Genomic DNA, 14,872 nt, shown 5'->3' with positions numbered 1-14,872 from the left:
AGACTGAGTCCTAAAGAACACTCACATTTAACGGGCAGGCACAGGAAGAAGAGCCTGCAGAGTGCACTGTGTCACGATGCCCCCGTTGGGATGTGATGTACTAGCTAACTGGGAGCCATAGTAGAGTTGAAACACACACACACACACACACACACACACACACACACACACTCGCGCACGCACACGCACACGCACACACACACACGGTTGGGAAAGGTAGAGGCAAGAAGGGAAGAGACAGCTGGAATGGGACAAGCTAGGAGGCTGAACAGAAATTTCTATGTGGAGACATGGACTAGGGTAGTGGAGGAGGAAATGGGAAGCAAAAAGGGCCATTGAGATGCTGCACTTGGTAACAGGTGACTGACAGGATTAGGAAGAAGGAAGGTCCAAGGCCAGTCACCAGCATCTTGCTGGGGAGACACTGAGGCCCACGGAGGCCACAGCTCTCAGTATGGGAGTCCTTTATTTTTTCCTTATTGAGTGCATGTTCTGTCCAGAGCTTAGCATCTTGGGCTGGGATTTGGTTTATACTTCCCGACCGATACATTTCGAGTTGTCAGTTCAGCCAAAGGAACATCACCGCTCACGTTTAACAGCTTCTAAAAATTTTAATTAAAAATGAAACTGGTGACAGTGCAGGAAACAACCCATTTCCAAAGCTGACATATCATTTTGGTCCCCAAAGCTGTTTTGAACGTTAGCATTAGAAATGCATCTTTAAGCTTCCATAGGGGCACCAAGAGCCTTTTCCCACGCTGAAGAATGACTTCAAAATCTGTTGAGAAAAACACCACTGCGGAAATGACAGAAAGCAGCTGGCCCTCTTAACCAATTTCAGAGCAGGAAAGGAATGTCAGCCGAGCATAAAAACGGCTTTCTCTTATGAAAGACAACACAGCAGCAGAAAGACAACACTTCTCGCTGGGTAGCCTTTTGCAGTTGTTTTCCGTAGAGCATTTGCTAGAGACCAGCGGGCTTAGCATTGTTTTGATGCCCTTGCAACTGGCAGATTGTCTGCCACAGGAAGTTGGAAACGAACTGACCGGCTTTACCTTCCAGGTGGCGCTTAAGCCACATTTTCTGCGCTGTTGTTATCAGTCATTCAATTCCCTACTGAATATTGAGTGGTGTTTTTAGTTTACAGGCCATTTGCAATGTCTTTCTGTTTCCTTTTTTTCCGTTAGCCACATAAAGAAAAAAAAGAAAAAGGCAACTCTGGACACACTCCTGCAAATGTGAGTTGATCAGGAAAGCGCACAATTGAAAATAACACAGCAAATAGCAATAAACATATTTTAACTTAAGACATTAGGCTATTGGGATGTTAACCTCAAGAGAAATTCGTAGAAGGCATCACACGAGGACTTGCCAATGAACGCAATGAGGAAATTAGAAAACTCAATTAATCTGGCATCCCAAGGGAGAGAATAAGGACGTGGTGTTATTTTAAAGCTTTTTATTGATGGTTGCTTTCTTTTTTTGGTATTGCTGCAGAGGATAAAAGGAAAAGAAAAAAAGCTTATGGTTTTCTACTGAGCATAAATTCAATAGCTATCTGTATGTGACTCCTTTATCACAACATTGCATCAAACATGACATAGAACACTGAAGGAGGAAAACAGTATTGGATGAAGTAAGCTCATTGATAGCACAGTCCTATGGAAGGAACACAGTCCTAACCTGTTCTTTCTCTTTGGGGGAACATCTGCAAACATCTGTAATTAAGCAATTTTCGTTTGTTTTCCCTATTTCTTTTGTCATCGCTAAATCACTACACTTAGGGAACAAATTGACAAATTATGAAACACAGAAAAATGCTGGTTCAGTTGCAGAAGGAAATGTCCTCCCTCAAATTCTGATGGAACCATTTTGGTGTTAGATACTAGTGTGTTAGCATAAATCTTCAGCTGCAGTTGTTATAATTCATTTTTAGTCTACCCATGCATATTTGGTCCATAGATATTCATTTGTTTTCTGTGTCTGCTGTAGTTAGGTATAATTGGATAAGGAAAGAAAATGTATTTGAGTATTTACAACATTTTGAATTACAATCATTAAATTGTACTTTGGGCAGTGTTTTTAGTGCCTTGAGGTTTGTTACAATGAATTATTTTTTCTAGTGTGTTTTTTTTTTCAGTGAAGTAAGATATTGTGAGAAGTTTCTAAATTTGATTTATGCACAAATAAAGAAATCATTTTCTTTACTTCTCAATATCTTTTCAACACACACATATATATTATACAGTATATTTTATACGTACGTATAAATTAGAGAGGCGAACTTTCTTAGGCAAATGGAATTTTGAACTTTTACAAAACACAAGCAGAGAACTTTATAGTAACAAATAAACTTTTAAGATAGTCACTATCAACCTTTAAGTAGCCAATTTAAACACTGATAAATACATGCCCATTTGTTTTGTGTTCATTTCTCTTTAACATGAGACGTTATTTTGACTCATTGTTGTTAAAGATAGTGTTATACTGATGGAAAAGTCAATTACCCAGCTTGAAACTGAAGTGATCATAAGACTGCATCCCCTGATTCAGTTGAATGGGTACATAGTCAAATCTGGATGGTTTTATGTTCTTTCAGCCATAAAACAATAATATTTTCTTTGAAATGGTCAGCTAAACCCAAAGGATGCAAACAGGAAACTGTATCTTGACCAAAACGCATATCTTTCTTATGTGAAAATCAAACCGCAGTCTGTCTTGTATGACATGTTTAGTATCTCCCCCCTCCCCCACTTGGATTCGTCCCAGATGAGAGAGATTCACATTGCAGCCCTTTGCTTCATTAGCATGGGGAGGAATCATCACACCGTGTTTATGTGTTTTGTGGATTTTACAGTGTACAAATTGCTGATTAGAAAAAAAGGGATTGTGAATCTAGTACCATACTATTTTTTCTTCTTCTCCATAAGTTATGTTTTGTGTGACTTTGTAGCCAGTCATCTAATTTCTAGATATTGCGTTCAGTCCCTAATTACAGCATCAATCCTGTTTTTCTTGCTAATGTGGAGGTCATTTCAGTACTGACTGTGTTCTGCTATATTTTAGTCATTGAGCTAGAATCTGGGAATACAAGATGAAGGAGACAGGGTCTCCACTCTGATGTGTCCTTATTTATTTCTGTGTGCTGTGTGTTCTGAATGCTCTCGATGTGTGAAGGCACAATAGCAATGCAACTGCTTATGGACTGTGTAGAGGTTGGTTGGTAGGGCAATACTAACTACTCCAGTTGGTGCTGATAAACAATATCCAGAATGTTGCTGTTGGTTTTTTGATTGTCTCAGTTTTATTTTGAATAAATACTGTTTATGAGTTAATAAAATAGCAGTCTACACTAAGAGAAACATGCAAATTGACCATCACTCTGCTATGCCCACCAGCCAATCAGAGCAAGTATGCAAATTAACCCAACTAAGATGGCAGCTGCCACGGAGCTGGAGTGAGCAGGAGGCTTGGGTTGCCCCTGGCGATGGAGGAAGCCAAGCTTCCTGCCCGTCCTGGCCAGCCCTGGCCTCCACTCAAGGCTACAGAGTTTCAATTATAGAAGATAAATATATCCCAGATACCAGGGCCTCTACTCGGGTCACCTGGGGGTATGGCTGGCCTGCAAACCACCACAGGCCCCTCGGCCAGGCTGCCCCATGCCCCAAGGGAACCCCCACCCTGATCTGGGACACCCTTCAGGGCAAACTGGCCAGCCCCCACCCATGCACCAGGTATCTATCCTATCTAATAAAAGAGTAATATGCAAATTGACTGTCACTCCAACACACAAGATGGCTGCCCCCATGTGGACACAAGATGGCTGCCACAAGATGGCCAGCAGGGGAGGGCGGGACCAGGCCTGCAAGGGAGGGCAGTTGTGGGCGATCAGGCCAGCAGGGGAGGGCTGTTGGGAGGGACCAGGCCTGCAAGGGAGGGCAGTTAGGGGCGATCAAGCCTGCAGGGGAGGGCAGTTAGAGGTGACCAGGCTGGCAGAGGAGGGAAGTTGGGGGCAACCGGGCCTGCAGGGAAGGGCAGTTGAGGGGGACCCAGGCCTGCAGTGGAGGGCAGTGGGGGGGGGGGGACCAGGCCTGCAGGGAAGGGCAGTGGGGGGGGACCAGGCCTGCAGGGGAGGGCAGTTGGGGGGAACCAGGTCTGCAGGGGAGAGCAGTTGGGGGCAATCAAGCCTGCAGGGGAGGGCAGTTAGGGGTGACCAGGCCGGCAGAGGAGGGAAGTTGGGGGCAACCGGGCCTGCAGGGAAGGGCAGTTGAGGGGGACCCAGGCCTGCAGGGGAGGGCAGTTAGGGGTGACCAGGCTGGCAGAGGAGGGCAGTTGGGGGTGACCGGGCCTGCAGGGAAGGGAAGTTGGGGGGGGGACCCAGTCCTGCAGGGGAGGGCTGTAGGGGGGGGGCAGGCCTGCAGGGGAGGGAAGTTGGGGGGGACCAGGCCAGCAGGGGAGGGCAGTTAGGGGCAATCAGGCTGGCAGGGGAGCAGTTAGGCATCAATCAGGCTGGCATGGGAGTGGTTAGGGGTTGATCAGGCTGGCAGGCAGAAGCGGTTAGGGGCAATCAGGAAGGCAGGCAGGCGAGCAGTTGGGAGCCAGCAGTCCTGGATTGTGAGAGGGATGTCCCAGATTGGAGTGGGTGCAGGCTGGGCTGAGGGACACACACCCCCTGTGCACAAATTTCGTGTACCGGGCCTCTAGTAAGAATGATAAGAAATGTGAATTTTTAGACTGCTTCTTCTTTTTTATTATTTTTTTTACTTCAAGCTTTTTTTCCCCCTGGAGGATGTTCTGGAGTGCCCTGAAAGAACGAGGGAATGAAAGACATGTAGCATTTAGGTCTGCTCTTGCATTCCCAAATGCTGTATGCCAGTGGATGAGTCCTGGATTATACAGTTTTGTGCAGAAGAGGTTATTCTACCTCAGAAAGTTTGAAAACTTCTAAGAAGCATTTATTTGGAAAGGAGAGAGAAAGCCCTAGCTAGTTTGGCTCAGTGGATAGAGCATTGGCCTGCAGACTAAAGGGTCCCAGGTTCAATTCTGGCCAAGGGTACATGCCCAGATTACGGGCTCGATCCCCCCCAGTAGGGGATGTGCAGGAGGCAGCCAATCAATGATTCTCTCTCATCATTGATGTTTCTATCTCTCTAGCTCTCTCCCTTCTTCTCTGAAATCAATAAAAATATATTTAAAAAAATAAGCCAAGAGCTTTCTAAAAAAAAAAAAGGAGAGATAAAAAATTTACACCTCTAACTTTCTTCCACCTACGTGAGTAAAAGAGGTTGTCTTAAGTAGACGCATCTTTGCGTAGGCAGACAGAAGGGCATGATTTGGGGGTGAAGGGATGTAGTTGTATGAAGAGTTTAGTCTAGTGCCCTTATATTTCTTATTCGTTGTGGGCAGGGCTAGTAATGGAAAAGGCACAATTCAGCTTAGGATTCAGAAGGCCTACTTCAGGCACTTATTATTTCTTTGAGACCGCAGGCCTGTCACTTACTCTTTCTGAACCTGTAAATCAGGGATAATTTTGCCTGCTCAGGGTGTCTCATATGGTTGTGGTGAGGATCAGAGGAAATATATATATATGAAGGTGCTTGGTAAGTTTTAAAGATTTACTCAAGTGTAAAATTTTATGATTATGGGGACTATTATGATTTAAGAGCGGGGCATAAGGTTAAGACATCTTGCATCTACAATATAAAAAGTGTAAAATACTATCTACAATGTTAGTTGTCCAAAACATATTCCTTGAAGTACTTAAGACCAACTATGTATAGTATGTATTGAATAGTGTCTATGTATAGTGTCTATTGTGTAGTAAGACTACAGTTCAGGGACTAATCCTACACTGGCCTCTGGTGGACGGATTAAATAGTATGTCTACGCATGGCCTTCAGGCAAGGGTATTTTATATGCTTTGACAAAGATCAGGTATTAGATACTTCTTTTTTATTCTCAATTTTTAGATTCTACCCCATGGACTCTTTATATGGGACTTTTACCTTAAGTATGTTTAAAGGTCACCTGGGAGATCTGCTTATTAAAATGCAGATTCCTGGGGATCAAGCCCCACATTTTGATCTCGTAGTTCTAGTGTGCAGCCCAGGAACCTTGACTTTCAGACCAGCGGTGAGAAATATACCCTAAATGAGATCAAGGAGGGTATGGGGAGATGTATGAATTCCTCAAAAATTCTGTGCTTTTTAAATATTTCATTTTCCTGGGAAGAAGAATCATAGCTTTTGTGAAATTCTTTGCACTCTCCTCTCAAAGGGTAACAACAATTATTTTACTTTAAATATAATTTTTCATTTCATGTCACCATTTTATCTATCTATCTATCATCTATCTATCTATCTATCTATCTATCTATCTATCTATCTATCTATCTATCTATCTATCTATGTTAATCCTCACCTGAGGATATTTTCTCCATGATTTTTAGAGAGTGGAAGGGAGAGGGCAGAGAAAGAGAGAGAAACATCGATGAGAGAGAGCCACATCGATTGGTTACCTCCTGCATGTGCCCTGACCGGGGCCAGGTATCAAGCCTGCAACCCAGGTACATGCACTTGACCAGAATTGAACCTGGGGCCCTTCAGGCATGGGCCGATGCTCCAACCATTGAGCAAAACTGGCTAGGGCACCATTTTATATTATTTAAAAGTCACTTTGATGGTGTTGTGGGTTACAGGAATGATTCTACTATGATTTTGTCAATCTCTTATCCAGAGGCTAGAATATAATAGTTACAGAATTTTATGGTAGACTTTGGTTCAGCATACATTCTGTACCAAGCTGAAGGATTACTGTTCACATGACTGTAGGCCAATGTTACTCCATCACAGGGAAATCTCCTGGCGACCTCTATTGTTGAAGAACTGGGTTCTTTGTGAGCATTTGCCATTAGCAAGTGCACAGGCAAGAGTCTTGGGAGGCCACATGGGCAATGGAGGCATCTTATTGATGTAGTTCTAGGAAATGCCCCTCCAGTACTTTCATTATTTTTGGTACCTTTTCTGTTATATATTTCATACATGAAGGTACTTGGTAAATTCAAAAAGTTTACTCAAGTGTAAACTTTTATGATTAGGTTAATTATGATTTAAAAGAGAGATGTACAGTTAAAGGAATTTTGATTCTAAAATAGAAAAAGTGTGAATGTAAAATATTACATATATATGTTTTTTTTGCTTCAGTATTTCTAAGAAAGATTTTTTAAGAAAGAAGAGACACATGTAGGTATGCTCCCTAGATTGCAGATTTAGGAGGAAATGCTTCTTCACTTGTACAAATAAAATTTATTTTGGAGGGTCATGGTAGCAAAATTAGAAAAAACACATACTCATCCAAACACAGAGAAAAACAAAAAAAAATGTCATGCTCTTTCTATAGCAATAGAATTTTTAGCTATTCCGTGGCCATTCAAAATAAAGATTACATGTCTTAGTCTCCTTTGCAGCTAGGGATAGCCATTTGACTATGTTTTTGCCAATAAGAAGTGAGGGGACTGATGTGTATAACTTCTGGGCCATATCTTTAAGATACGTGTCCTGGACTCTTTTTAAAAATTCCTCTTCCCCTGGCTGGAAATAGGCAATCATTGGAGCAACTCCTTAGACCCAGAAATGAAAGCCGTGTGCTGAGGATAGCTGAGCACCTCACTAACCTTGATCCCTGGATCATCGCATGGAACAGAGCCTGCCACCTGTCCTCAACTGTTACATGAGAGAGAGAAACAATTCTTGTCTCAGCTGCTCTGTTTTGGTGCTTCCTCGATACAGTAGCTGAAACCACACCTTCATAACAGAAGGGAACAGATGTACACACTTTATTCTTCTGTTTCTTCATCCTCTTGCTTGGAGTAAGGGTGTGGTGGTGTATCATCCTGGACCATGTGGAGAAGGGTGGTGCCCTAGGGATGGCAGAGCAGAAAGATAGAAGGAGCCTGGGTTCTGGAATGACTATGGAGCAGAACAATCATATTAGCCCTGACTTATTTATGTCTATACTAAATTAACTAATTAATAATACCATAATCCTATGTTTTAGAGATAAACTATGGGTGTATTTATCCTTCCTGAACTTTTCTGTTGATTATTATCAATACTAATAAAAGGGTAATATGCTAATTAGACCAGACATCTTCCGGACATCCTTCTGGACAAAGCCACGGTGGCAGGGGCCGAGGCAGAGGTGGTTAGGGGTGATCAGGCCGGCAGGGGGGAGCAATTAGGAGGCGATCAGGCCGGCAGGGGGGAGCAGTTAGGGAGTGATCAGGCCAGCAGAGGAGGGCAGTTGGGGGGCGATCAGGCCAGCAGGGGAGGGCAATTAGGGGTGATCAGGTCGGCAGGGGAGGGCAGTTAGGGGTGATCAGGCTGGCAGGGGAGGGCAGTTAGAGGCTATCAGGCCGGCAGGGGAGAGCAGTTAAGGGGTGATCAGGCCGGCAGGTAGGGGCAGTTAGGGGCGATCAGGTCAGCAGGCAGAGGCGGTTAGGGGCGATCAGGCCAGCAGGGGAGCAGTTAGGGGCATCAGGCCAGCAGGCAGAGGTGGTTAGGGGTGATCAGGCAGGCAGGCAGGTGAGCGGTTAGGAGCCAGCAGTCCCAAATTGTGCGAGGGATCCTGGATTGGAGAGGGTGCAGGCTGGGCTGAGGGACTCCCCCCTCATGCATGAATTTCGTGCACTGGGCCTCTAGTATATATACATAATTATACAGATTAATTATATAATAATCAACATCTATCTATCTATCTATCTATCTATCTATAATTATTAGTTAAGAACATGGGAATTAGTGACAATCAGGATTTTAGTCTAATCTCTGCTACTTCCCAACTAGGTGGTCTTTAAAATCTCTGAGCTTCATATTTATCATCTGAAAGATAGATATAATAACTTCAACCTTATAGATTTGTTACTAGGATTAAATGATTATATATGTATAAACACACATATACATTACATATATGTTTATTTATATTATCAGTATCTGAATTACAGTAAGGGTTCAACTAAAGTTTCATTTATTTATATAGTCAGTAAATTTATTTTATAAAAGTGGGATTATACTATAAGTAAAGAAGTCAGGTACAAAAGACCACATAGTGTATGATTCCATTTATATGGAATGTCTAGAGAAGGTAAACATATAGCTGTAAATAGTAGATCAGTGGTTTTGCTTGCGATTGGAGGTAGGGATGGGGAGTAACTGCAAATGAGCACCAGGGACCTTTTTGGGAGAATGTAAATGATCTAAAAATTTAATTGTGGTGATGGTTGCACAACTCTGTGTATTTATTAAAAATCATAGACTTGTACTCTTAAGTGCATTTTGTAAATTACACATCAGTAAAGCTGTGGAGTGGCAGAGATGCTGTTTATGGATACTTAGGTCCTTACCTTGAGTTCTTCACATGACCTTGTGACTCTGGATTTGGCTCAAGAAATAGGAGGGTCCTGTTCGTTGTAAATATTTCCTATTAAGAAAATAAATAATTTGTGCATAGATTTAAAAGTGTTGAGTAGGTAAGGACTGCCATACAAAAAGAAGTGGACTATTTGGATGCAGCAAGATCTCAGCTTATGTAGACAGTGTCACCAGCAGCTGTCACTCTGTTAGGGGTTCTGGGAGCTAAGCTGTGCTGAAATATGCTGCATCTGCTCCCCCTGGGCCACCTCCCTTCTGTGGCCTTGACTGGATCGGTTGGGAAGGAGTTTACCTTGTGGGGTGATACGTGTGGCCTCTTGACTGGATCGGTTGGGAAGGAGCTTACCCTAGGTGGGAAGGAGCTTACCCCTAGGTGGGGTGATACATGTGGCCTCTTTGCACCAATCTGTAACCTATTTGACAAGTTGCAAACATGCTGTATTATCTACTTCCACCATCACAGAAATTAAGGGAAAAAGAAGTTACCTGGGTCACGCTGAATTAAACTAGAAGACTAGTTCAGATTGCAGTGGAAAGATAAGGTTAATATTCTGAGATATCTAGAGGGAGGGAACTTAAGCACTTGGTGATAATGTCTTCATTTCTGTTTCAGAAACACAGAGTTCACTTTGTGAGTTTTTTTTAAATCTTAAACTCATTGCCGAGGTTCCCTTTACGCCTCACCCCGATGACTACAATTGCTCTGTACTTTCTACCTCCAGTATTTGAAGGACTCTGCTCTATTCTATCCACTTCCTCTGAGAGAGAGCGCAGCGCTGTGACGCCCAAAGGCCTGGGTCAAGTACAGAGTTTGCTTCGTGCCCTTCAAATATCACCCCTTCCATTGTCACCAAGTGTTACCTCCATCTCCCTGGAGTACTTGGTGACTCTTCTCGGGCTCTGTGCTTTCCCACTCGGGGCTTTGCTCATGCAGCTTTCCCTTTGTGGGAGAACTCCTCACCCTGTCCACCTGTTGAAATTGTAGCTTGTTGCAAAGCCTAGCTCAGACGCCCCATGCCTGCGTGGCCTTCTGTGATTTCCCAAACCGATCGTGAGATTTCACCATTCTTTAACGCGGCATCTCCCTTGTATCATCTGCCATAGTTGTGTTCTGTTTTGGTGGTTTGCATACCTGGCTTAACTTCCTAGTTTGTAAATTCTGTGAGGACAGGACTGGTTCTTACTCATCTTTGTCACCTTGCACGTGGTTGATGCCCATAATATAACTTTTGGATGGAATGAGTTGCCTAACTCAATGGCCACTCAGATTTTCTTCCTGAAAAGAAACTTTCAGCAACTTGACACTCTAAACATTTTTCTCTCTGTAAGTGCCTAGCACTGGACATTGAAAAATTTCAACTTCCTGCCATTGTGTCCCTCACCTTGGGCTTTTGACACATGTTTTTTCCCCGCCTGGGTTGTGCATTTGCAGCTTGAGAGCTATGCCTGTGAATAATGAGTCAATTATCACCCAGCCTCAGGGAGAGCGCGATTACTCCCGACTAGCCAGGCTGAAGTAATCCTCTCCTCCCTGTGCCCTTTCAATGAAGAACATAAAACAGGTGGAATTCAGAGCACTGCAAAGGGAATTTAGACAAAACATCGGTCTGCTGAATTTAGCTTCTTTGGATTCATCCTGATTTATGATTGATTGGTTTTTAAATTGCTTATTTAATCCTAACGACTGTCGCTCCAGGGGAGGCCAGATACCATGTAGCATGTGATCAAGAAGCAGTTGAGCGAAGTGGTTTGGCTGGACAAATGAGGAGCAGATATTATTGTCCAGAGAAACATTGCTCTAGGCTAGGAGTATAATGTGAAAATCACCCCATGACTTTCAAAGTACCCAACCTTGTTATAAGCATGATTGCTTATCCCCTATTCTCTTTGCAGAAGGCCTTTTGCAACTGCTCAGAGTTGCACAGAAATTTCCCCCATGAATTTTTCGTTCCTTCCAGCAACATATTCAGTATCTCTTTGCGACTGAGAACCTGCTCTTGATTTATATTGCTCTTGACCACGGTGCAGAAGAACAGAGCCTCAGAGGTGCTGACAGGGCTTGGCCCTGAATTCTGATGAGGGCGGTGTTGATCTGTGAAAACTCTCCTGCCAGGGTGGCCACGCTTCTCAGCACATGGACACTGGTTTGGCTCTTGTATGGATGAATGTGAGTTTTTAAAGAGTTTCTTTCAAAACAGACTTCTCTGAAAGTGATCACTTTCATCTGGAAGCCATATAATCAATGTATGATTAGTATTAATTTATCAAGGCATCAATAGTTTCAGTCTTTTCAAGTAGTGGAACCTTTTGCTTTGGCCTGAAATTAGACATTGTAGGTACAGCTGGTGTGGGCTAGTAAGGCAGATCTGTTGGAAGTTTGCATGCTTGGTATATAATTTTTTTTTAATTCCATTGCTTCAGAATAATAAAACCTTTAAGAAACATTTGTTTCACTTGTATTGATGTTTTGACTCAGAAATGCCCAAAGACCCTGGCTGGTGTTGCTCAGTGGTTGAGCATCAACCTATGAACCAGGAGGCCACGGTTTGATTCCTGATCAGGGCACATGCCTGTGTTTCAGGATCGATCCCCAGTGTGTGGGGTGATGGTATTCAGTAGGTAGTCAATCATTGATTCTCATCATTGATGTTTCTATCTCTCTCTCCTCCCTTCATCTCTGATATCAATAAAAATATATATTTTATATAAAGAGAAATGCCCAAAGAGATGCTCTTTCAGGTCTGAACAACCTACTTGTTCTCTGAAATATTGCTGTTAGAATTTTATTTATTTATTATGTCTGACACTTATTCCAAAGTAAGGAACACTAGGGACAAGTTGAAATACTGAAAAAAGGACTGATGAAAACAAACACTTGGGTGGCTCACGTGGACTGCCACCAGGACACCAGGACAACTCTGGGAAGCAGGGTCTCTCATCAGGTTTAGGCCCCTTTGGATTCATTTTGACATTATCATACTGAAAATGAACTTTTCCTACCTCATTCTGCCGAGAGATTTATTATTTGTTGTTTTTTATGAAAGTGATAAAAGCCTTGGAAGAAACACTTCTGGGTCTTTGGAGTGATATAGTATGTATTCCTGTGAGGTGTAGGAAGGAGCCTTAAACTGTAGGAGCAATTGGAGAGAGAACAAGTTCTTTCCTGAATCTTCTTGCTGACCTAAGACCATCCAAACCTGTAGAGAATTTTTATAAGAATTTATTTGAGCCAAACTTACAGTTGCCAGGAAGCAAGACCTCAAATCCTCAGGAGAATAGGAGAATAGCAGTTTGCAATTTCTTTTATGCACTTGCTATCGAGGGAATTTAAGGAAGATTAAGTGAAGGTGGGAGAAAGCAAGGCAGGGAATGGATCCCAGGATAGTTAAGATTCTGTGCTCTTGTTGAGAGTGGTTATGTCTCCAAGGGGTATTACCTCTGGCATTTCAAAGGTGTGTTGACCTAGATGCAGAACAATGGGCAGGGCTGGCTTACACCCCTTTCTGAAGAAGTTGTAGGCGTGGGCATGACTACCCACCGTGATCTGCCCAGGTAGGAATTTACAATTTATTACAGTACCCCTTTTTTTGCCCACATAATATTTTAAAAATGAAAGTTTTATGTTTCCAAAAAGAAGAAATTTTAAAAGCATGAACAAGAAATTTTATTAGATCTGAGTCCCCACCAGTAGTTCAACATCAGCATCAGAAGTGGGGACTTCATTATATTTTGCTCTTTCTTTCAAAGGAGTTTCATCTGGTTATCTGTCAAATACCCTGGTTATTTTATTGGAAATGGCAGAGGAGTACCTTGTGTGATATGAGAACAAGTAGAGCCTGTCCTTATGGAACATCTGTTTCACTAAATGCCTTTCAACTATTTAAGTCAATAGACTGTTACAGTAGTGTGCTGGCTACACAGTATTGTCTTAGTAAATACTAGATTTAGGCTGTTCAAGCCTTAAAGGATAAGCAGGGAGAACTGAAGTAATTCCACCGTGTATTAGAACAGTGCACTGAAGAATGGCAGGTGGCCACCGGAAGCCTTGCTTCTAACTTTGAGGAAGTTTGAGGAACCCTTTCATTTCTCAGAGAACTTCTGTTTCCAAGCATTTTTAGGACTATCTCGCTCTACCCTGCTACTACACTGCTTATCTTTGCCCTAGGACTGATTTAGGACATCTTTGTGGCTAAAAAGAGGAAGACATCAGAGGGGATAAGTCCTAAGACGATTCCTTCCTCACTTATCTGATCTTTCATAGTGCTGGTTACGGTAGCAATATTCTGAGCAGCTCTCTCATTACCCTACTCACTCAGCGCCCCCCACCCCTGCACCCCAGCAGCCCAAGCTAGTGCTTCACATCAGAGTTGCTGATGGGATGTTGAGGCCAAAGGCAGGGGTCACCTGTCCCAGTAGTGGCTTGTTAGGAGCCATGGATGTTGGTGCAGGAGGCAGTAGGGAGAGCTGGCCTGAGCGTGTGTCATTTACTAATATAACCCTTTGAAAGAGAAAGTGCTAAATTCAATCAATATTTGTGTTTTGCCTCTCTGGCTGATTGAGTTAATAATTATACACCAGGTTATCTTACCTCTGCTCCCCAACAGTATCTCAGCATTAATGTCCTTTAGACATCCCTATAAGTTTTAATTCTACCAATGATGGGTACTCAGAAGCAAACAAAGGATCCTGACCGGACTAGCACCAGGCTATGATCATTAGAACAGCGAGATTCTCACCTATTTTCATGCCATGCAACTAACTCAAGAGCAAGCACGGCCACTTCACTGGGTTAGGCTATCTCCTAACCCCTCCAGTTACATACATGCCTAAGGAGCTCACAGAAGAAACAGTCCCCGTGTCTCATGGTGGAGTATTGTAAGGAGATGGAACCTTACTCTACCACCCTCACAGTATCTTGATTTCTGCCTCCTGGTCTCTTTGGACTCTTTTATCATTTGTCTAGTGAGCACTGATGTGGAGTCCTGTATTTGCGATTGCGGTTGCAGCAAATGAGTTCTATTTTGGAATGAAACATGCACCTTCGGTTCTTTTTGTGCTATTGTAAACGTTTCTCCTTTGTCTTCTTTTTGGAATTTTTTTACTTTTCTCATGTCATTCTTCTATTTTCTAAGGACCCGTTCCTTTCCTCTGCGGTATGATTCTAAGTGGCATAGACAGTGGTTAGGAGCATGGGTTCTTAGTCAGAAGGCCTGGATCCAAATCTCCACTCTGCTGTTTACCAGCTGTGTTACCTTGAACAAAATGCATAGGTAAAAATATGAGAAAAATACCACTGAAAAATGTTATGCAGCTTTTTTGTCTTACTAGGAGTACTTTTCAAATTTTTATGTTTATCTTACAAATTTTCTAAAATCCTTCATATATTACTTCCATATAAGAAAAAATCCCCCTCCAATTTAAGGGGAAAAAAATGAGGTAGG

At 42.8% G+C, this 14,872-nt stretch overlaps 1 protein-coding gene across 3 annotated transcripts in view; it reads left to right on the top strand.

Moving 5' to 3' along the window:
• Positions 1-14,872, top strand: part of IFTAP (intraflagellar transport associated protein) — a 58,943-nt gene that overhangs the window by 24,418 nt on the left and 19,653 nt on the right. The window lies entirely within an intron of this gene.

This window comes from Eptesicus fuscus, chromosome 13 (assembly GCF_027574615.1).
Source record: "Eptesicus fuscus isolate TK198812 chromosome 13, DD_ASM_mEF_20220401, whole genome shotgun sequence".
Lineage (NCBI taxonomy): Eukaryota > Metazoa > Chordata > Mammalia > Chiroptera > Vespertilionidae > Eptesicus > Eptesicus fuscus.
Note: the sequence above shows the minus strand (reverse complement) of the source record. Positions and strands in the feature narration are given on the sequence as shown.